Genomic DNA, 6,668 nt, shown 5'->3' on the forward strand with positions numbered 1-6,668 from the left:
ATATTTTTAAACAAAGTGCACATATTAAACTTATTTAAAAACCAGTTATTTAAAAATAATAAGAAAAATAGAGGGTATGTGATTTGTTATTAACACCCTCAGGGGCTGCAAAGAGACCGCAAAGAAACCATGCAAGCTTATTTCTGCACCGATGCTCAGAAATTAAGAAAACATTGGCTCTTAGCAGAATTTATACTGATACTTGCAAGCTCAGGTTAATAACATGCTGAGAATAGATAGACCAGGGATAGCAGCATCAAACACATTCAAAACAGTTTGGCCAAGCTGTTAGAAGAAAGATATTCCAGAGCGCAAACGTTGGACAGATGGATGGTGCAAGATGCTTCCCAAAACGTTACTGAGTCTCAAAAGGATACAGAAAAATGTAATATGCAGCATGAATTCTTAATTCATAAGGGGCCTAGCTTCTTTTTTCCTGAAGGAAACATTTATTTCCAAATTCTTTCTCCTGCTATAGTGGGCTATTATGTGAGCCATCAGATGTTAAGCTATAAAATTGCTGAATGATCTAAATATTTACGGACTGCTTTCTCTGTGCCAGGCATTATTGTCCTCACCACCACCCGATGAGGCAGTGTTTTCACAAATAGGTAAACTGATGTTCAAAGAAGTTAAGTGAGCTGTCCAAGGTCACTTGGCGAGTAGGTGGTGGAGCCGCCTTTGAGACTCCTGCCTGCTAAGCTATCTGCATCTCAGCATTCCAGAGAGCGGAGGCCCCCTTAGGCATCAGCCTTTCCTGGAGGAGAGGAAACTGAGGGCCATGCAGGAAGAGACTTCCCCAAGGCCAGGGTCCAGGGAGTGGGACTCAGGCATTGCTTCCCAGGACGTGTTCATCTGCCCTAACCAACTTCTCCCTAGGCCTTGGACATATAACAAATGTTTCAGAAAATGTTGGACTGAATTAAATTTGGCTCCTACAGGTACAATATTGTTAGAGGCCTCTGAAAATGAGGTTCCTTTCTGAAACCTGCACTTCCCAAGCCTGGATATCCACTTCTCCGATTTTCGCACTATCCCTATGCCCCTGAGCACCGCCTGTCAATTCTATAGTTAGCGAAAGGTGCATTACTGTGGCTCCACTTATTTTAATTTCATCCGAACCAAAAATATGTGTGAAAGCACAGGTTTCGTGGTTACTTAATTTTCTTCTAACACATACTTTGAAGTCTAATGCTGATCATGTTACTCCCCTCTTTAAAAGCATTTCATTTGTTTTTGGGATGAAGACTCAATTTCTAGCCTGGGCCTCTGAGAGGAGGGGTCTGCAATCTGGCTGCTCTGACCCCGCAGCATCATCAGGAGCCAGGCTGGTCTTTTGTCTGCTCAAATGCACCCTGGCTCTCACCTCTCACAGCTTCTGCATGGGCTTTTCCATCTGCCTAGAATGTTCTTCCCCTGAGCAACTCTTGTAGGAATCAGCTTCAAGGCCATTTCTTCGGGGAGGCCTTTCCCAAGCCCTAGGACGGGGCTTTGAGAGGCTCATCACACCTGTACTTACGCCATCCCTGTAATCTTCGCCAGCAGATGTGGGCTCCAAGAGGGCAGGGACCACGTTCCTCTTGTTTCTCATTCTGGGTATGGTCCTCAGTAGCCAGCCTGCAGGTGCTAGGTGCCCTATCTGTCGATTAAATAAATGAGAAAAGAAAGAAAATCCCATGCAACACACATAAGAGATTCCAGCAGGCGTAACACTTCTACACATCTGTGACTTCAAAGTTTAGCACTATTTTATACTCAAACATAATGTAAGCTTATAGTGATGTCCCCAAGGTATTGACAAAAGGCTCTGTTCAGTTTTCTGCCAGAGAAAGTGGTACTGAAATTCATTTGAGCACTATTTCCATTAGAATGGTCAAATTGAAAAAACTCCTCTTACAAGGGGAATATTAACTATCTGAAACAACAAAATACGTAGCAAAATATCTATTGAAGCCAGATAAACAAAGTGTTACTCTACTTTGAATTCATGTAAGCTGTATTTATGAATTTTTGTATTACAAATGGGTACATTTCATTTTCCTCCATCTTACTCAGTCCCCAGGAGGTTCACGGGCAATAACACAGATGAATTTCTTTCTCCATTAGCCTGTCATTGCCACTTTCAAATGGCTCCTCGCCCATATACTCCAATATTTTTCTCATAATAAGTGGTAAAGCCTTCAGCCTTCTTATTTATCTTAACCACCTCCTTCGTGTTCCAGAAGAGACAAGTAGTATATTACCTTCCATCTACATCAGGGAAGGAGGTAAATCTAGGCAAAGATGCTAAATGATCTCTTCAAGTTCTCACAATTAATCAGTATTTGCCCATCCATCTACATCAATGATGCAACAAATACTTAGTGATTGCCAACTTGGTCCCAAGGTCTGTTTTGTTTGTTGGGAATAGAAAAGGAAATAAGATAGTTATAGTCCCTGTTTTCAGGTGGCTAATGTTCTAGGTGGGAGAAATAGACAATAAATAAGTAAACCAAAAATTAACATCAAGAAGTGCTATAGACTGAATGTTTGTGTGTCCCTACCGCGCCCCCCCCCCCCTTCATATGTTGAAACCCAACGCCCAATGTGATAGTATTAGGAAGTGGGGCCTTTGGGGGGTGATTAGACCACAAGGGTGGAGCCCTCATGAATGGGATTAGTGCCCTTATCAATGACACCCCAGACGGCTCCCCGACTCCCTTCTGCCATGTGAGGACACAGTGAGAGGACAGACATCTGTGAACCAGGAAGCAGGTTCTCACCAGACACCAAATCTGCTGGCTCTTTGATCTTGGCCTTCTCGGCCTCTAAAACTGTGAGAAATAAATTTGTGTTGTTTAAGCCATCCAGTCTACAGTATTGTGTTACAGCAGCCTGATTGGACTAAGACAAAGGGTGGCAAACACTATGCTGAAAATAAAAGTGAGAGTTATTCTTAGAGAGTTATCTAACCCTGACTCTCACCCCAACCCTGGGTGCTACTACTGTTGTGTGGTCAAGGAGGCCTCTGAAATGGTGACAAATGACAATCTGAATGTGAAGAAGGAGCCAGTGAAGGGAACATCTAGGAGAATCTCACTCTAGGCAAAGGGAAGAACAAGACCAAAGGTTTTGAGGCGGGGGCAAGCTTGGTGTGTTTGAGGAACAGGAAGGAGGTCAGGGTGGCTGGGACATAACGAGTGAGGCAGAGAGTGATGGGTGATGAGCTCAGACACACAGGAAGGAGCCAGATCATACAGGGCCTGGGGCCATGGTAAGGAGTATGGATTTTCTTATCAAATTTTCTTCTAGTCATGGTAAACACTGTAGAATATAAGCAGAGGATGACATGATGTGACTTATGCTTTTGAAAGTTCATTCTGGTTTCAGTGTGGAGAATGGACAACCTGGGGACAAAAGGGGAAGCAGAGAGCTCAGGGGGGCCATCAAATAGGACAGGCAAGAAATGATAGTGTCTTGGATTAGGATGGTGTCAATGGAAGTAGAGAGTAGAGGATGGATTTGATATATGTTATTTGAAGTGAGATAGCAACTTGCTCATCTATTGGACGTGGAGAGTAAGTCAAATTGAGTCAAGGATGACACAGGTTTTTGGCTTGAGCAAATGAGTAGATGGTGGTGACATTTATTAAGAGAAGATGCTGGGGGTAGAAATGGATGTATTCTTTTGTTATCAGGGCAGGGAATCAAAAATTCTGTTTTGGACATATTAATTTTGAAATGCCTTTTAGAGATGCCTGGCCAAGTAGAGATGCCAAGCAGGGAGGTGTTAGATCCACAAGTCTGGAAGAGAGCGTTTAGAGATGGAAATATCCATTTGGGTGTCACTAACGTGAAGATGGTATTTAAAACTTTGAAAGGGGGTGATGTCACCAAGGAAAAGAGTGCTGTTGGAGAAGGGGCAGCCACACCTCCCAAGCCCTCATCCCTAAATCCTACATTGACCAATGGTGATGGTCATATGCCATAGCACAACAGTTTTACCCCTTCCATTGTTTATTATTATTATTTTTTTACTTTTATTTTTTTTGAGGAAGATTAGCCCTGAGCTAACTACTGCCAATCCTCCTCTTTTTGCTGAGGAAGACTGGCCCTGAGGTAACATCCATGCCCATCTTCCTCTACTTTGTATGTGGAACGCCTACCACAGCACGGCTTTTGCCAAGCGGTGCCATGTCCGTACCCGGGATCCGAACCGCCGAACCCTGGGCCGCCGAGAAGCGGAAGGTGAGAACTTAACCGCAGCACCACCTGGCCGGCCCCCCCATTGTTTATTTTAATGATAAACATTCACTATCTCTGCCATGAAAAGTGTTACCCTAAGGAATAAGGGGCTACAAAGATAGGTGACAAATACATGATGCCATCTCTCAAGTTGCTCACAAACTGGTAAGGAAAATGTAACTATAATATAAAAGGGAGAATATGTTAGTGCATTTCCACGGGAGTGGAGGAGTCCTCAAAACATAAACTTGGGAAGACAGGTTGGGAGCAGATCAGGGAGGATCAAGAAATTAGATTGTTTTTCTGCTTAGACAGCAGGACACCATTGAAGATTTCTGAGTTTCATGATCAGATTAACACCTTTCCTTCCTATCCATGGCTTATTCATCCTCCCATCTCTAGCTTAAATCTCACTCCATCCACAAGGTATTTCCCACCCTCCACTACCGCTCACTTTTCGTCTTAAAGTCCTTCTGCATTTATTATCTAGTGCTACTCCATTTAGCACCTGATGACACGCTGTCTCTATCAGACGGTTTATTGTAGGAACGTCTTACTTTTTCAACTGGTCTATAAGTTTCTTCTAATCAGGATCCATGACTTAAATCCATAGTCTGGCTCATGGCTAGGGACAGAATAAACCCTCAAGCAAGGCCTGTTGCTTCAAGTGTCACTTCTTCAGGGAATTCTCTGACCTCCTATTAGACCAGGCTCCTTTGTTCTAGGCTCTTGTGGAACCATTTCCTACCATGCTTCTCGGTTTTTAACTACATACCCTATGTGTGAATATCTGAATAGGGTCTATCTTCCCACAGTTTGTAAGTTCCCAAAGAGCAGGGACCACCTCTGGTTTTGCTTGTGGTAGCATCCCTAGTTTGTATGCAACAAACATTTCTTGAAAAATGGAATGAATAGGCATGGCCTTAGGTATTTAAGGGGTCAAGGGCTTGAGTGGAGTAGCCTTAGGCATGGTCCAACTGTCTGCCTGCAGTTTCTGAAAGAGCAATGAAGTTCACACAGCAGAACTACCCCACAGAGGGAGTTCCCCTGATGAACTTCCCTTTTGCTTAGGGACAAACTATTTCCCAGAGGGTGGCTCTTCTATCACAAAGAGGCCCCTTGAAGGCTGATTTATCATCACTTGGGACACTTGAGTCCTCTCTTTTGCACAGCTGAGCAGGAGGCAAAGCGGAGTGTTCCCAACTGTCAGGAAGAATAAGCGCACTGGCAGCAGCCGTGGATCTTCCAAGCAGATGGAGCGACATATGTATATTTACATATATATTTCCTAATCAATAGGTTCCAGCGAAAACATGAAAACTCAAGAACATGATTGGAATTTAAGGGGCTCTAAAGGAGTTTAATTCCTTAAAGAAAATTAGCACAACCGTTTTTTTTTAGCTGCAGACAGCTTCATGAAAAAATGAATAGTCCTATTGAATGATCAAACTTTCCTCTCTAAATATGTAAATCTCTTTTTCCAAATTAGGTACTTCTAGCATTTCTTCTAAGAAATGCATTTCTGGGGCCAGCCAAAAAGAGCTTTGAAATCTTTTAACCATATTGCTGGCCCCTGCCTGTTTCTCTGTCTCCCATCACCAGCCACACAAGCCTATTTGTTCTATTTCTCCAACAGGCCAAACTTGTTGTTCCCTAGGAACTTCGTCATTGCTTGTTCCTCTGCCTGAAGTGTCCCTCCCCCTAACCTTTGAATGTATGAATCCTCATCATTTGAGTCTCACCACAATGCCTTCTTTGGAGAGGGTTCTGACCCTGACTAAAGATACCACCTGCCAGTCACTCTCTATCTCTGTGGAGTCTCTGGATCCTGGAAGCACCTGCCACACAGCAGGTGGTGCGTAAAGATCTGTTAATATTGTGCACCAGCAGAATCCCATAACTTATCTGTCTGCTGTATGAGCCATGTGTATTGGAGACAATATATGTGATGGCTTGAAGATTTAGCCTAAGATTTATTACTTCTGATTCTTGCTTTGTTCATGCATGTGAATATCTTCAAGGAAAATGGTTTGCAATTTTATCCACTACAGAACCACATTTTGCTCCTGTAATTCATGTGAAGACGACCTTATTGCACATTACCAGTTGCCTACAACTTCCATTCTTCCCCTCTTTCTTAGTAATAGAAACCTTTGGGGCAACGTGCCCTGTTAAAAGTACACATACTCATCTCCCCATGCTTTCTTACAGCTACAGCAGGTAGCCATATAACCCAGTTCTGGCTGCTGAGTAGCAGAAGTCAGGTGAGGCTTTGGGAAAGCTATTGCTTTCTTATAAAAAGGTACAAATTCAGCTGCTATGTGTCTTTTGACCTTCTACCCTCCTCTCTTCTGGAATGTAGACATGATGCTGAAGGTGAAGGAGTTGTCCTGTGTAGCAGGTGCTGTCAGTACTCTAACCATAACACTTTGACACTCACCATT

The sequence above is a fragment of the Equus asinus genome, chromosome 9 (assembly GCF_041296235.1).
Source record: "Equus asinus isolate D_3611 breed Donkey chromosome 9, EquAss-T2T_v2, whole genome shotgun sequence".
Lineage (NCBI taxonomy): Eukaryota > Metazoa > Chordata > Mammalia > Perissodactyla > Equidae > Equus > Equus asinus.